The sequence below is a fragment of the Catharus ustulatus genome, chromosome 5 (assembly GCF_009819885.2).
Source record: "Catharus ustulatus isolate bCatUst1 chromosome 5, bCatUst1.pri.v2, whole genome shotgun sequence".
Classification (NCBI taxonomy): domain Eukaryota; kingdom Metazoa; phylum Chordata; class Aves; order Passeriformes; family Turdidae; genus Catharus; species Catharus ustulatus.
The window spans coordinates 17,136,531-17,152,871 of record NC_046225.1 but is presented as its reverse complement, the minus strand read 5'-3'; positions in this window follow the sequence as shown (position 1 = coordinate 17,152,871).

Sequence of the window (16,341 nt, the reverse complement as noted above, 5' to 3'; positions counted from 1 at the left end):
TACAACTTGAGAAGTTAAAGACATAATCTAAGAAGTAGATCACAGGTATGAAAAGTATCCAGACAAGCGCACACACACTGACAGAAAATTAAAAAAAGATTAAAGAAAGTATTTATTATCCCTTGGATGCCAGGTATTATAGTTAAAGTACCAACAGCATAACTGGCCTCTGATTATCAATGAGAAGACAGCTCTTCTTCTCATTTTAAGCATATTTATCAGACTATTCTTTATTCAGTGTTGAAAAGCAAGGTATGAATAAATGTATGGGTGTACATCAGTGCAGGCATGTCAACACTAAATCATTTTCAGCATGACAGAAATAGTATAGCCACAGAGCCATCCCCTGCTTTGGTTGGCATGACAAATTTTGAAAGACTGAATTTCAGGGTTTAATAAGAAAAGAGAAACTGTAAGAGAGGAGAGGATGAAAAAAAGTGAAAAAAACCACCTCCAAACCCAGTAACTCTCCCTCGCTGTAGAAGCAGTTTTATAATCACGCATTTTCTAATCACATGAACACCTCCTGAGGAGCAATGAGTATACATGCTTTCTTTTCTTTTTTTCAGCTGGAACATTCTGAGGCTCATATTGAGAACACAACCCTGAAGCTGTCAGCTGACTCCTTCCACGCAGCACAGTCCCAACACTCTGCAGATTTACAGAGGCTATCACTGCAAGCTTACATTGTTGATTAGTAGGGACAATTTAGGCTGATAATCTTACTTCATTGCATTCATAAGGACTGAGTCATGGGGGTCTTTTCATCTGCTTTTCATTTCCAAGAACCTTAGAAATTTTACCACATTCAGCGACTTAATAGCTGATGTGGCTTAGAACTACATTCCACAACAGCAGAGCACCCTGGAGATACACTCACTTGTCATAATATATAAAGCTTCTTCCAAATCCATTGTGCGTGGCTTTACACTGCTCAGTGCAGACCTTGAAGGAAGAAAAGACTCTTTTCTTGTCTCATTGCTCCCATGATGACGTTTGAAAGCCAGCAATGAAATATTGGAAAGGAGTCTTGGAGTTCTGTTATATATTTGTTTTTTTCTAAGAAACAGAGTGGAAAATAGCTTCACAGAAAGTTACTTCAGAGCAGAATTATGAATGCTATTTACAGAATACCCTAGGCATTAATATTTGACTTGTACAGGTATGCTTGCTAGAAAAGAAAGGTACACATCTCTTGTACAATGTTAATCAATACAACATACCAAGATATGAAGTTGCAGAGTCAGACACCTGTGCAGAAATAAAGAGAAGCTCAGCTACCAATTTCAACTGCAACAAGAAACAGATCCATGACAGCCTGGCTGTCCAGCTTTTGTGCCTCAACATCAGGCACTCACATGAGTTTTAAATGATCTGTAAGCAGGTATGCAGTACTAGCTATACATAATCTCTTTTCAGGGAAAAGAAATTAGTGAAGATTTTTCTCCTTGGCCACTTGCATTTTCATCAGTCTTGGTTTTTTGGCCATATCATTAGAAAACTCAAAAAGAACATTTTTAAGAAGATAATTTTTTGGAAGTGAAAGGAAAGAAACAGCTCTTTCTCATGTGTTTTCACACACATTCAGCACGCAAAATTAGGGGTGTTGTCTCTGTCTTTTTTGGTTTCATTACTATAAATATCAAGAAATGAAAATGCCCTATGTAGCAGCAGCATGAAACTTCTGAGTGCTGTTGCTGCTGCAAGGAACCTCCTTCACTTATGATTGAATGATATACATAGATTTAACCTCCATAAATGGTAACGCAGAGGTTGAGTGACATTTTCATTTTATATCTGTGAAATTCGACAAGAGAGGCTCAAGCTAGTCTACATATGTTCTCAATGTACTTAACTTGGTCTTTTAAAGAATGCAAAATTTCCCTTATCTTTAGGATTTCAGAGAGCATCTCATATGAATCCCCAGTATTAAAGCCTGCTCTTCCTTTCTCTGTGAATGCAACCATTAATATTATATGACAGCAGTGGTTAGGAACAGACAGGGGAATTAATGTCACTCAGGTGATGTTATCACCTGAACACTGTTTCACTTCTCAATACTCAACGTGCAATCTCTGCTTTTTCACATTTTCACTTCCATTCATATCTGGTGTATATGTGTGCATAAGTCTGATATTATAAAAGTGTAAACTGATCTCTCCTCCCAGCCCAGAATCTTAGAATGGGGGACCCCACTGACATTGATAAACACAGCTGGATGGCTGGAATACAGACTGCCATGAGAATAACAGGGAATAGACAAATCCACAAGTGATACCCAAGAATTTCAGGTGTCATACCCCTGCTCAGGGTGTGGCAGTATGACAGCCCTCCTCATCTTCTCCCAGCTAGTTAAAATACCAATATATGGAATAAAGAGCACAAGCAGGAAACCAAGAGCACCAGTTTGTCCTGTTGCACACTTAGCTCAGATCTCAACTGGCAATGTAAAGGTGGGGTCTCCAAGGAACCTCACATCTCCTGCCTCTGTATGACTCTGTCATGTCTCTGAGAAATATCTGCTCCCTAGTTATCAGACAAGGGAGGATATTTTGAAAGCAGCCTGTAGGCTTGGCAGGATTAATTCTGAAACAGCAGATGAGCAGCCCTCTGTTCTCCCCAGCCAAGAGACTTACTTTGGTCAGGGCCTTACACAATCTCACCTTCTTTCACACACCCCAAAACTGGTTGCCATGCTTCTGCCTCTTGGAGTCACTCCCAATTGTGAACATAACCAGAAAATGCTTTGGTTCTTAGATGCCAACTAGAGGCATTTCCATCCCCATGTATATGTTACAGACCATCATCTACCAAACTAAAGGTCACAATCACTGTGTTTTCACAAACACCCTCATTTTGTTGTAGAACTTGTAATTTGAAAAATGTCATTCTAAAATATTACAACACACATAAAGAGTAATCAATTAAAAAAAAAAAGCTATAAAAGTAATAATATGTCACAATACTCCTATTTTAATTGGATTCATTCAGGGTTTGTAAGTAACCTGAGAAGCAAAATCCTTAAAAATCTGATGATTGCTTTTCCAGAAATCAATTAATTAGGGAAAAAAATAATAAAACCTGTACAGAACCCTTCAAGCCAGCAAACAGACCAGTGAGCTGCACAAAGGCACCACTGTGCTCCATCTCCAGCACACTGTTACAACCTGTGCCACAATTCCATGGGTGCATTGGTTTCCACACATGGAAACAGACACATACACTTGAGCTAAACACAAACTGCAAACACACATGAGAACACACCCCCAAACACACAGAAGTTCCCTCTCTCCTATTTTCCTCCTCTTGTAATTATTTTCAGAGAGAGCACTGGTGTATGTGTGCAGTGTGTATGACATGGTAACATTTGCTTTTAACAGCATGAGACTTTTGTTCTCATTTTGCTTACCTGTCACTTCCTCTTAATCATGCAACTGATGCAGTTATAACCTAATACAACTAGAAGGCACTGCCAAATGCTTAATAATTTGCAGACTTCCCTTCCTTCGCTGCAGTCTTGGAGTGCAAGTGGCACAGAAGAAGCATGCTTGAACTCTCTTGACCTGGACAGCTGCTTGAATAATGGCTCAAAAATTAACACCAACTAAAAAGAAAAGTGTTGAAGGCAAACTTTTGGCATGTGTCCTTCTTTGTTCCTTTGCAGATTTTGAATATCTTCTTAAGAAAATTAATATAAATAGAGTAGACTAAAATGTAAAGATCAGGAAAAAAAGCCCAAAATTGTGTATAAACAAACTCCTTTTGTACAATGCATTCACAGATGAAAAAGACTTATTTGATGCTAAGATAATTTTGAGGTTCTGAGTAATGTTCAAACAGGAATAAACACAGGTCAGAGTGGTTACTGGATTGCCTTTAGCTCTGGAGTACCAAATAATTTCCCAGTGTGACTGAGCCAAGCAATGACAAACAAAAAAATCCTCTTTTGTTCCAGACTTACTTGCACTTAACTCTGCCCAGAAAATTATAAGCAGCTCAGTTTCTTCTGATTAAAATACACCATAACTAAAGCTGCTCCCAAAATTATTAGTTCAAAATTTTCCAAGTCTGAAACTCCCACCCAAGCACCTAATTCTATACCTGCAAAATGTCTGGAAAGCTGTGGCCCCCCAGTGCCAGTGGGTGACACACCAAACCTAATACCACAGTAGGGCCACTCCAATGCTTTGAGCCTGCCAGTGGATAATAAAGCACAGGAACGCTCCACACGTTTTCCCAAGCTTTTTGTTTCTTTTCTACAGATAATGAGGATACCAATGATAAATTCAGAACCTGCTTTCTGTAGCAAGGAAATGTCAGAGATAGTCCTTTGTGTGGTATCCTCAGAGCATTCTTAAACCCCAATCCACTGCCTGTACAATGAGCTTAGGCACACAATAAGACATGCCTCACAGAGGATATGATCCCATGGGAGAATGAATATAAGGCCAGATGTCTAGAAGGGTCAGGACAGGTACAATAGAGCACATTTCAAAAGTGTCTATTCACTTATGAATGTTACTAGGCACATCACTGCATTTAAATACAATCTCAGTCTCCTAGTCAAAGCTGGATGTCAAATTTTCTTCTCCCAGGAAGCCGGACCTCTTCAAAGCAAGGAATCAAGCAAGTGGCACCATGCAGTCAGGGACCCTGCAGCAGTGGAGGCTGCACAGAGACTCAGATCACCCAAGCACTTGGTAAAATTTCTCTTTTTTTTTACATGCCAGTTTGAGCTTCCAGTAGAGGAGAATCAATGCCCTGTTAAAGCCACATCTGAAAGTATGCTAAATGCTGGAGAGCTGGAGGGGACACAGCTAACTCCAAATTAAAGGTTAAAGGTGCCATGGCACCTATCACTCATGTCCATATGCAATTGCTGATATCAATGTCCACTGAAAACTGGCTGCAGAGCAACACAGGTGACATTTCCAGCTGCAGTTGGTACCGTCAGCCTTGTCTGGCTTGCTGCAATACCTTTAGGAAGGCAGGGAGTACAACTGCATAAAGGTGACTGCTTATGTCATTTTATCAGCCTTAAAACGTGGTCTAGGTAATCACACTAACAGGGAAAGTAAAGAGATGGAAGAATGATCAGACTTTCACAAAAAATGTGTGTGCCTCCTCCACAAGCCAAGCCATCATCAGGCAGTTTGAGAGGGATCAAACACAGCTACTGCCCTTCTGCCATGAACCTTGGCAAAAACGGGATCAAATTACTTCTTTGTAAAGCAAAATCTCTTTCCTTTACTTTCCACTGTTTTTTATCCTTCTTTGCCATGCTCTCTTTTATAATCCATTACTTTCCAATTAAAAATACTTCCTGTTCCAAGCAGAAGGACGAGGGACAAGTCCCACCAGACAAGACACAATGCCCAGAGTGTGGCAGCAAGGCTCAAACAGGGCAGTGCTGGAGTGCTGGTGACTGGAAGCCAGACACAGGCTTAGACTGGGGCTAGAAAAGCAGTGTGCTTCATCCCAGCCCATGCTGAACCTTCACCTGGCCCTTTCTGTTTTGGACAAATCTTGCTTCTTATGCTGATAGTGGTTATGGGACTCTGAGCAAAACCAAATAAGCAGCTGTACAGCTTCCCTCTTAATAAACCTGACTCCCTTTTCTTGCTATTCTGATGCCACCCAAACGCAGGCATGGTTATATATCACAGGGAAATGTGCTATTAATCAAGGAGCAAGGATGCTCTACATGAAGAATGGCCATTCACAGGTAGAATAGCCTCTTGTTTTATTTGTAGCTGCTTCCTCATAAAGAGGACAAGTGAAAGGAGAAACTTACAGTGGGTGAGTGCTAAATCCCAGCCCCAGACTTTTCTGGTTTTTGCTCTCTAGCACAGAAATGGAGCATTGTCTTGGTTTGAAATACAGGTGTCTGCTAAGGAAGGCAGGACCCTCTCTTGAAATGGGAAATGTAAACCGCCTCCCTCCAAATTACTATAATTTTGAAATAAAGGAGCTCTTGGACAAAGATATGGGGATAGGAATAACAGTTCTTTACTAGGAAAATAAAAATAAAAATACAGGAATACAAAACAACAAACCACTGAGTCAGAATACAACCTGACAAGTTGTCAGGCAGGGCGTTGGTAGCGGTCCCATTCAATGGTGGCTGCATCCTCCTGGAGTGACAGATGTGATTCAGTTGGAGCAGTGCTCCTGTACAAGGTGCAGTTTTCCTCTGAAGGTCCAGTGATGATGTGGAAAGGTCTGGTTTTCCTCTCTCTGAAATCCAGTGGAAAAACAGCTGCTTTGGTGTTCTAAATCTCAGTTTTTATCTCGGTAGGAAAGGCTTGGCTCCTGCCCCTGGCTAGAGCATGTTCCAATGGGATGAAGTAATTTTATCAGTCACATAGTGGGACTCAATGGCTCATTAACAGAAGATAACTCCCTGGAGGAAGGATGGCTCATGGAAAAGATAAAGAACACTGCCCCACCTGGTTTTAACAGATGGTGATAGAATATTTTGGTTACAGAATACATGCTTTTTGGTTGTAGAATACATTCTACAGCCCAAGACAAGCATACAGGAGCACTTTTCCCACCACTGATAGCTGTCACTGACTAGTAGCTCTTATATCTCATTAAGGGTGGAGGCATGCAGTGATTCACACATACCTGGAAGGCCCTTTTACGTGATTCTATTGACATAAAGGACTGTGGCTCATCCAAAAGCAAAGCTGTAAGCAAAGTATTCTCTGAAAGACAGAGATTTGTATCTGTGTGTGTGCATTGCACGTGACTCTACATTTAATTGCAAACACTTTTCTTTTTAAAATATGTTTCAAAAAAAAAAAAATTAGTGGTACTTTAGATCAGAACCTTGAAGCTACCAAGGCATTTTAATGGCAAAGCCATCTAAAAGCAACTTACTTTATATCACTCTCTAAAGTGCACCTTTCTATTTTGTTGTCAATTATTTCCTTCTGCTTCTTTGAAGACGAATAAATGGCTTTGGTGATTTATTCCTGAAGGCATTTATAAAACCTGTCCTGGTAGTAATCAACTAAACAGGTATTTTCTGATGTCAGCATATGCTTATACTTATGAAAGGCCCAGGAATATATTTGCCAATTTTTTTATTCAGAAGTATTAAAAACTATACTATTACTATTATTTTTATTTCATATAATTATTCCTACAATATCTAATGTTTAGATGTCTGTCAAACAACTGAAAGGTAATTTTTCATTTCTTGATGGGGAAAGCATTTCATACTCGGTTTAAATATATTCACATGGATGTGACGTAATTTTCATATTAATCCTTGCAACTGCTTCTGAAATACTTTTTGTCTCCTCACTTGACAAAGAAGCCAGAATATGGTTACATGATAAATTTTCCTGGCATTTACCTTTAAATCTTTCTGAGCAAATTCTAATAAAGCTATTTGTTATGAGGTGGTTTACTTTGCAAGAAATTTCATATCTAGTTGTATATCTTTCTGATACTGGCCAAAAAATTTGAAGCTTCACATGGATCTTTAATATAGACTCAGTGATAGTCTAATTCAATAAATATTTAGACTGTAGTTATTTTTTCACAGATTCTCTCTGCCATTGGAAGATTATATTCAGAAAAATGTTAAAATATGACTGACATTTCAAAGAATCCTTAAAAATATATTCATCTATATTAGCTGCATTAAGACAAGAAATGAGCTCATGGCAAGTGGCAAATTCACCATCCTCTACAACAAATAATTACAGTAGTGTGGAGCATATACAGAAAATCACATACCCTACAGCAAAGCAGGATATTAGATTTGCCTGGTTATAAGTAAGCCATCAGCTGGCTTATGGCTACACTATTTATGAGTTATGCTGCCTTTCAAGATACAACTCACATTTTGCTTAATGCCAAATGACACACTCAATTTAAATCAAGATATGGCAGAGAAAAAAAAACTGTCCCTAATAAGTGACTCAAGTATTTAATGATTTTTTTGTTTTTTTGGGCAGTGGGGCTCTTATTCTGAGTATGGGGAAATTAAAGGCAGTTCAGAATCTTTCATTTTGTACATCTGAGATTTCTTTACTTAGGGTGAAAGAAAATCACATCACTGTAAATCTCTCGAGATGAACTATCAGATCTGCAAGCAGCCAGGGGAAGGATTTATTTTTAAAACAGGGATGATTATGGCTGATATCTGAGCTACAACTGTGGAAAAATATTTAGGGATGTGCTCACTTGTAGCACTCTCATTACCTCTCCATCTCTGTTCCTGGTCCAACAGCATCAAGGCTTGTCACCAGCCCATCTAAAGAAGGACACTAGACTAGAAAAGAGGGATAGCAAAAATAATCAAGACTGCCTGATTTTAGAAGAGACTACAGATACAGACAGTTGAGCTTGAAGGGAAGATGGCAGAGGGGTATTTTAGCAGAGGTCTGTAAGAACAACAAGTATGAAACTGCTTTTGTTTGCTGCTTTTCCTGTCAGTGAGATGGAGGCATCCAGGAAAATGACAATGCAGCAGGTCCAAAAGAAACAAGAAGTACTCCTTGCATGCAGCAAAATAGGATATTACAAAAGCTGAAAAACAAATTAAAAAATGGATCAGCCAAATTTCTGGAGTCCAGGTTGATTAGGTACTAGTAAACACATTGGCCTGGTTGTAACCCCTGATCTAGGCAGTCCCTTCACCAGAGACTGCCAGAAGCTGGGAAAATATCCAAGGGATGGGTCATTCACAACATACTCTGCCTGTTAAATTCCCTCCCTCAGCATCTGCAAGGGGACCTTGCTTTCAGGTTTTTCTGTCCTCTGAATGTGCTCCAGATGGTCTGCTGGGGCATAAACTGAGATGTGCATCTGTCCTCCTTGCACATACCTTTAGTGTTTTCCATAATAAAAAAAAACATTTCTAAATCTGCTTTAAGGAAGCAACTGGCCCTACTTCTGTGCAAACCATTCTCACACTTGTGTTTTTAGTTATTAAAGCAAAAAATCCATGGAAATATACTGCCTACATGAGCTCAAGAGTCACGAAACTGTCCAGGTGGCCTATTGCTAAAGTCACAGCTGTGCTAAACCAAACCTGAAAAATGCTGCAAGAAAAGCAACTCTGGCTGAAATTTGCTGAAATTCGAGTGATCTGATGAAATTACCATAAGACTCCCAATGAACTTCAGCATACAAGTAAAAAGGAAAAATTAAGTAAGAAATACAGAGGAAGACATTTTCAGTGTTTCTGTAGTCACTGAGGTTTGTCACAATTACACCTTAAATTCAAACTAGACAATAGGGAGAAATCTTCCACTTTGTATCAAGACTGAATCAAAAGCCATCCAGATTTATTTTTTTATAATGTTACACATCCCTTTCAGAGTTTTAAGCCTATCAGCCATCTGCTAGTGTTGGATAGGATGAGTAGGCAAATAAATATTTTAGTACAAATTCAATTAGTGGCTTGTTTTACCCAGGCAGAATAAAATTTCTTTATAATACTATGAAATACAGTCAGTTGCAATAGGCACTGAGTAAATACGTGCACTTAAGGGATTGTGGCTCAATTCCATTATCTGCCAGAACAAAGCTCCTGCAGAGGAAGGAAACACACACGGACACAAAAACCAACCAAACAAAAAGCCCCCCAAAAAAGTCAGGAAGGGAGGGAGGGAGGAAGGAAGGAAGCGAGGAAGGAAGGGAGGAGAGGAAGAGAAAAAGAAAGAGAGAAAGAGAGAAGAAAGAAAAAGAAAGAAAGAAAGAAAGAAAGAAAGAAAGAAAGAAAGAAAGAAAGAAAGAAAGAAAGAAAGAAAGAAAGAAAGAAAGAAAGAAAGAAAGAAAGAAAGAAAGAAAGAAAGAAAGAAAGAAAGAAAGAAAGAAAGAAAGAAAGAAAGAAAGAAAGAAAGAAAGAAAGAAAGAAAGAAAGAAAGAAAGAAGAGAGAAGAAAGAAAGAAGAGAGAAGAAAGAAAGAGAGAAAGAGTTGCAAAGCATAGAGCTGAAGCTTGCCTTAGCAGTGAAAGGAGATTCCAAACATTACCTTGAAGGAATAATACACGATTACTAACACATCAAAAGCCCAATCTGCTTGAAAGGAGAGAACAAAGATAATCAAAAATAGTCTGAGAAATGCATTTTCTAAAAGCAACCATGAAATAAGTCCATTGGTAAGCTATTCCAATATATCTACCAGGCACTTAGTGGAGTACATTAGTGACAGAAACACATTCACAAAAGAATATAGGTAAGAAGAGGTCAAACCTTAAATCAGTGCCAGTACATTGACTTTGGAGGAACATCACTGATATTTATCATGATGAGGGCTGACCCAGAAAAGCTCAGTAATAGCCTTCCATAGCCTCCATAAAAATGAAAAAGATCAGGTATTGCCTATAGAAAATGTGTGTTCAAGAACACAGGGCACACATGGAAACCACCAACTCCATCAGGCACATGCAGCTTGCACAGGGAGCACTGGCTCAGGAAGATGTACAATCACCAAACATCCACTTGTGTGCATGTAACACATACAGAGGATGCAGCCTGCACCTTTGGATTCTGTGTGAAAATGACAGATGTGTGCTTCCCATATTCTCCAATGCATGCACTGACAGGCATTTTCCATGGACAACACATTCACTTTAAGCCTACTCATCTAATGCTTTCTTCCTTCTGTTCCCCTTTGCAGATCTTCAGACAGGGTACAGATCCTCAAAGAGATGGACATAACAGGAGGAATACTGTCAATGTTTCATATGGGGAAAATGGATGTGACCAGCAACTTCCACCTCTTTTGGTTAGAACCACCTCTTCCTACCCACAGTGTCATCCTAGCAGTGTTGCATTCCACCAGAAATCATCTTTTCCTTACAGGCACCAAAGCAGCTTGAAAGAATAGGTTTGCTAAGTTAGCCACTGTTCTCTCAGCTCTTTCTGCACTTCCATGCAGGTCAGAAAGTCTCAGCCACTAACAATTTCATGTAAGCCCTTAGTTACCATATATTTTTTCGTGACAAGAAAACCAAAAAGAAGACAGGATATCCATAACTGAGAGCTGCTCTGTCTTGAAAGGCACCCCTCACTCCTGGTAAAAGTGATATTGAGCACATCTTGTGTTAAAATCCATGTGTGTCTAATAAAAATACAACAGTTGCACAGTTCATTTTACGGCACAATTGATAAATCGATCAAAACGTTTCCTGCAGAGCTAATAGTGCCACACACACCTTCTCCAAACTTTTCAAGAGAAAGTGCTGATGGCACCTTATCTGCTCAAGGAGAGGACTAAATAAGTTTGCCAATAAACCTGGACAACCCAAAGAAAATTCCAGCAGCAGACAAGATCCTCAAGGAAGCTTTAGCCAAGTGGATGTGCTTGCTGGACCTTGTAGGAATCTGGGTCTCATTCCTGGCTCTGCTGTAAACTTTCTTTGTGCCCTTGGCTAAGCTTCCTCAGCTCCTGTCTTCTCACTTGGTAAAGAGACACTGAAATAGGAGGCTGAAAGTCTGTTGTGACATGATCTTGCTTGCAAAGCAGGGAAGAAGAATGAGAAAACATTTTCTGCCTGGAGTATCCAACTGTACCATGAACTATCCCTTGCAATGTGTAGCACAGAACACATGTTGAGGCTTTGATGCTGGTCATGGTCCACTGACTGTATTTTATTACAAACAATAATGAGCAAAAAACATTTTTCAAAGATCCTTTTTCTGGCTGAGGGTAAAAATTACAAATGCAGTAGACAAACCCTCAGTGTTCTTTAAACATAACTATAAAATTACTTTGAAGCAGGAGAGAATGGTTTATTATTTCAAAGTGGTGCAGCCTTAAACACTGGGAAAATATTCCCCCTTTTCCCCTCATTCTCTATACAATGGCAACGAATGTCATAAATCTCATTTTAAATCTAGTGCTATGTACACATAAAAAGCGTTATGTTCATTCTGAAACCACAAAAGATTGCTCTGAATGAATCTCAGGCTAAATATATTTATATGCAGTGATAAAGCCTTATTCTACATTAAAATCACTCTGACAGTTTATGAATTCAAGGTTTCACCAATGTAAATAAAAGAAAGTCCTGTTATGATAAAAATGGAATTGAAAATAGAGCAATGATGGAATAAAACTTTGAGGTAAATTAAAGACTCGATAAAAGTCTTCCATTCTCAATGAAAGGTACAGTGACAGCAGTGAGATTGTAAGTCACTTCATGTGGCTACATTTCCTGAGAAAGTTTTTTAATGAATTATCCTTTGAGAGTCACAGTGAAGCACACATACATAGGAAAAGATTATATTAAAGAGGAAGGTAACAGGGTGTTGCTTTTCAGTATTGCTGCTCATGGTTTTTCCTGTAAGATTCCTACCAAACAAAAGAGCCACACTGCTCGGATCTCTTTCAGCTCTGAAAGGTGCTGGTGTGATCCTAACAAGCTCATCTGACAGTGGCAGGCTGCCAAGGATGCTTGGCCAGCAACACAGCCCATGGTGGGAAGGGCTTCAAGATCTCAGCAGGCTGCCTTTCTCCTTCTCCCTTAGCCCATCCCCTAAGCCCTGAAGTGCATAGGATAGAAAATCACACCAAGTCACACTGACACAGAGCCTGAAGCATTGCCAAGCAGTCCCTGCATGCAGTTTCCATTTCCAGCCCTTCCCAGGCACAATTCTTTTCTACCCCTTATGCCACAGCAACTTATTTCCACTTCCAGTGCTCTGACCCAGCCCTTACTTAATTGTCTATCTCCATTTTCCCTTATAATGAGTCTTGATTGATCCACTGCTGGGTCTGCTCAGGCATCCCCATTCTCAGACACTTTCTCTCCCTCCTCTTTTCTTCTTGAGCTCTGTTTCTTCACTACTCTCTGCCCTGCCCAGCCTCATGATCTGAGCTACTGTTCTGGCCCCTTCTTTGACTGTGATGACTGCAAGGGTTTTAGCCTCCAGCTCTCTCTTCTTTCCCTCTCAGTAGAAATCCCCTTCCTACACACTCCTATTCCTACTGGAAAAGAATAAGTCCCCTAGACTCACATAGGACAGAGAAAAGATTATGGGTTCCCCTGAGCTTGGGCTAATCCTTATCTGATCCTTCCTAAGAAACACCTGCCTATGCACAGGGAATAGGGGAAGGGAACTCTCTACTCTCTAATCTGGTATTTGCTTCTTCTACACTTCGGGAAGAGAAGGCACAATCAAAAACATATTTCCTTTGGAAAATAAAAGAGCTAAAGACTTCAGAGTAGCAGGTAGCCCAGTGAATAATTTATTATTACTCCATGGTGCCCTTGTTTCACATGAATTCCCAAACTATGATTTGTATGGCCTAGAGTTTTTTGGCCTTCAACTATCCTTTAATAATTTATAGAATGTGAAACTCTAACAAGAAATCATGACCAGAATAATGAAAATCAGGTGACCACAGCTGGAACCAAGGTCTCTTAAACCACGTGTGCTGGTATCAACGGAACACTTTTTTTTTTTTTTTTTTTAATGCCTTCTTACTGAAAAAGCCAATGGAACCAACATGCTTCTGGATTAGAAAAAAGGCCCAGAACTGTCTGTGACCCACAGGCAAAAGCTGCAAAGAGTGAGCTGGATTTTCTTTTCTGCTATCTTTACAGCCACCACATCATCTCCATGCTGAGGGATTCAGGCAATGGAGCAGAGCATCAGAAATGTCTTCAAAAGAAGTGTGAAAAGACACATAAAGAAGAGAGGAGAAAGTAGAGAAAAAGTAAGAGCAAGAAAAGTGGGTGGGAGAAAGAAGTCAAAAATGAAGACAAAGAACTGCAAGAACAATGCAAAAACAGGCAGATAAAGGGAAAGAGGAGAGGAGCAAGACACAAAATCCATCTTGCCAGAAACAAAATTTTCTTATCAGTTATAGGAAAGTGGTACCTCTGCAAAATCCAATTTCAAATGTCAGAAAAGAAGTGACAGAGAAGGACTGAATCACCTACATAAAGGTACAAGTTCCTTAATGATTGAAATTCAACACTGGGAGGTGCAGAGAAGTCTGAAATTCATGGGGTTTTGAAATGGAGATGGGGATAGCATTAGGAATGGGAAACCTTTCATCACTTGAGGTAAGGTAGTGAGTAGACTCAGCAGCTCTGATGCTCCATTCATACCTCCCCAGGTCATGCAGCTGTAGTCTGTCAGTGACACTCACAGGTATTTTTACATGCAAGAAGCAGATTAGTGACCTCAGATTAACACTAAGCGAAGTCCCACCTTGCTGGCTTAGAAAAGCCAACACCTATTACTCCTGTTGCTTCAACAGGAAAATTTGGCAAATGTCATATTCCAGGGGATCTGGATTCAGCTCATCCCCTGTACCTGGTCTCTGAAAGGAGAAAAAGCTCAAAATTAGGTTCTAATTAAGGCCCTTAAAAATGGTACTCAAGGGCTTCCCTAAGGCTAGGATTCCATTTCAGCATTTTCAGGTTATTTCTTGTGCACAATGATTACAGCTGTATAGACAGTACACCACTACCTGAAAAGGGATGAATATTAATAGGGAGTAGAGAAAAAGAGAGACAGCCTAACAATAGTCACTGAAATCCTTTGTTACCCAAGGCAGGGAAAGCAGACCTTCTCTAGTGAGCTCTACACACAAGAAAAACAAATACCAGAAAATATCAGCACAGATAATCAGTGGCATACAGTAACTGTATACAAAACCATCAAATAATAAATAGGATCTTAATACACAATTTATCCAATAACAGAGGTTGTGTTTTGGGTTGTTTTTTTCTTTACAAAGGAAATAAGACTGCAGTTTTATGTCTCATTTGAATCTAGATGAGAAAAGGAAGGCATTCTGAATGGAAATCACCCCTTATAGAATCAATCTGCATGAACATTTTAAGGCAGCAGGTAACAGTTACTTGAGACTCAGCTTCTCAACCAGCTATAGGACCAAAATATCACCATGTAAGAGAGATTAAGGCTTCATACTGACTGCCTATACTTCAGATTTCATAACAGCAGCAGTGTGGAGTTTGCTTCCCCTCTCCCCTTAAACTAGTTGGTTTTTTTGTTTTTTTTTTTTTCCTTGAAATAAGCAAAACACCAGAAAAAATCTACATGTGGCAAAAATCCATGTCACCACAGCATAGATTGCTGAATGGCAGCTAACTGGCCGCCTGCCGTTCAGAATAAATGCATGCACCATCTGCAAGATGCTGGAATATCTCTTCTGGCCTAATTTTTGGAAGATGCCTAAAAAAAAGGGACAGCACAACTTGGAACAAACTCTCTGTCCTGTCCGAATGGGATTTTGCCTGCGGGGAAATTCTGTGCTCAGCAGCACAGAAAACTTTTGGCTGCTCGACAGACACCAGCAGGGCAGTGTTACAAAGATGACAGCCAACTGTGCCCTCTAATTGCTAGGCCATCATGTAACACACTTTCTCTGTGTTATTTAAAGCATACACAAAACACAACTAACACAGAGCTTCTAGAGATACTGATGAAATAGCATTTGTTCCTTTCAAAGCTTCTTTGACAAGACAAGAATACTTCATGATGGGGAGGCTGTCACTATGGGATCATGGCTTTCCAGAAGTGTAAAATTCCCATTTCAGAAACTGCAGACCTGTCACATACCATGTGAAATTTCATGGCAGTTTGTGCATTTTTTTTCTTGTTTTAAGGAACAGAGTTGTTGTTCTTTCTTTGCTAAATCCAATCTAAGATTTAAAAAACTTGTATTTTTCACTTAAGACCCAAGACTGTCTATTGTGAGTTTTGATAAATAAAGCAGATGTTTTTCTGCCAGGCTGAAAGGGGATCATTATTTTCCGGGCTTTTAACTAGAAAGAAGAAAACTACTAAACAAAACAAACATTGTTTTAAGTTACCCAAGTTAGACTGAGCTTCCAAAAGTTGTCAGTATCTCCTTTGGTCAGACTGGAATAATCGGGGAAATTAAGCTGTGAATAGTCACCAGTTTGGATTAATGTCTCCTACTCAAAATGACCATAGTGCTTGCATTTTACTTGCAGTGGGACTAAAGCTCTGCAGTACCACTGGATCAATTCAAATCACTGAGAATGCTCACTCTTACTGTGTATACAAGCAGCTACCATTCATAAACTAGGGGAAGAGCCCACACTTGAAAGCAGACAGAAGGCAGGGGCATTTCTCAGGAAACACAGCCTCATCTAATCCATTTGATGCCCTATTTTTCAGTCTCCAAGCTTGCAAGCAAGTGACAGGAACCATAAAAACATGTGACAGATTACCAGAATGGAATGTGGGCTTTGCTGAGTGTTACGACACAATAAACAGGTTATTTTAAAGCTGTAGTTTTAATATTAACTGAATAAACTTATTAAAAACACTTCTCTAGCTCAGTCTTCAGTCTCTGTACACCTTATT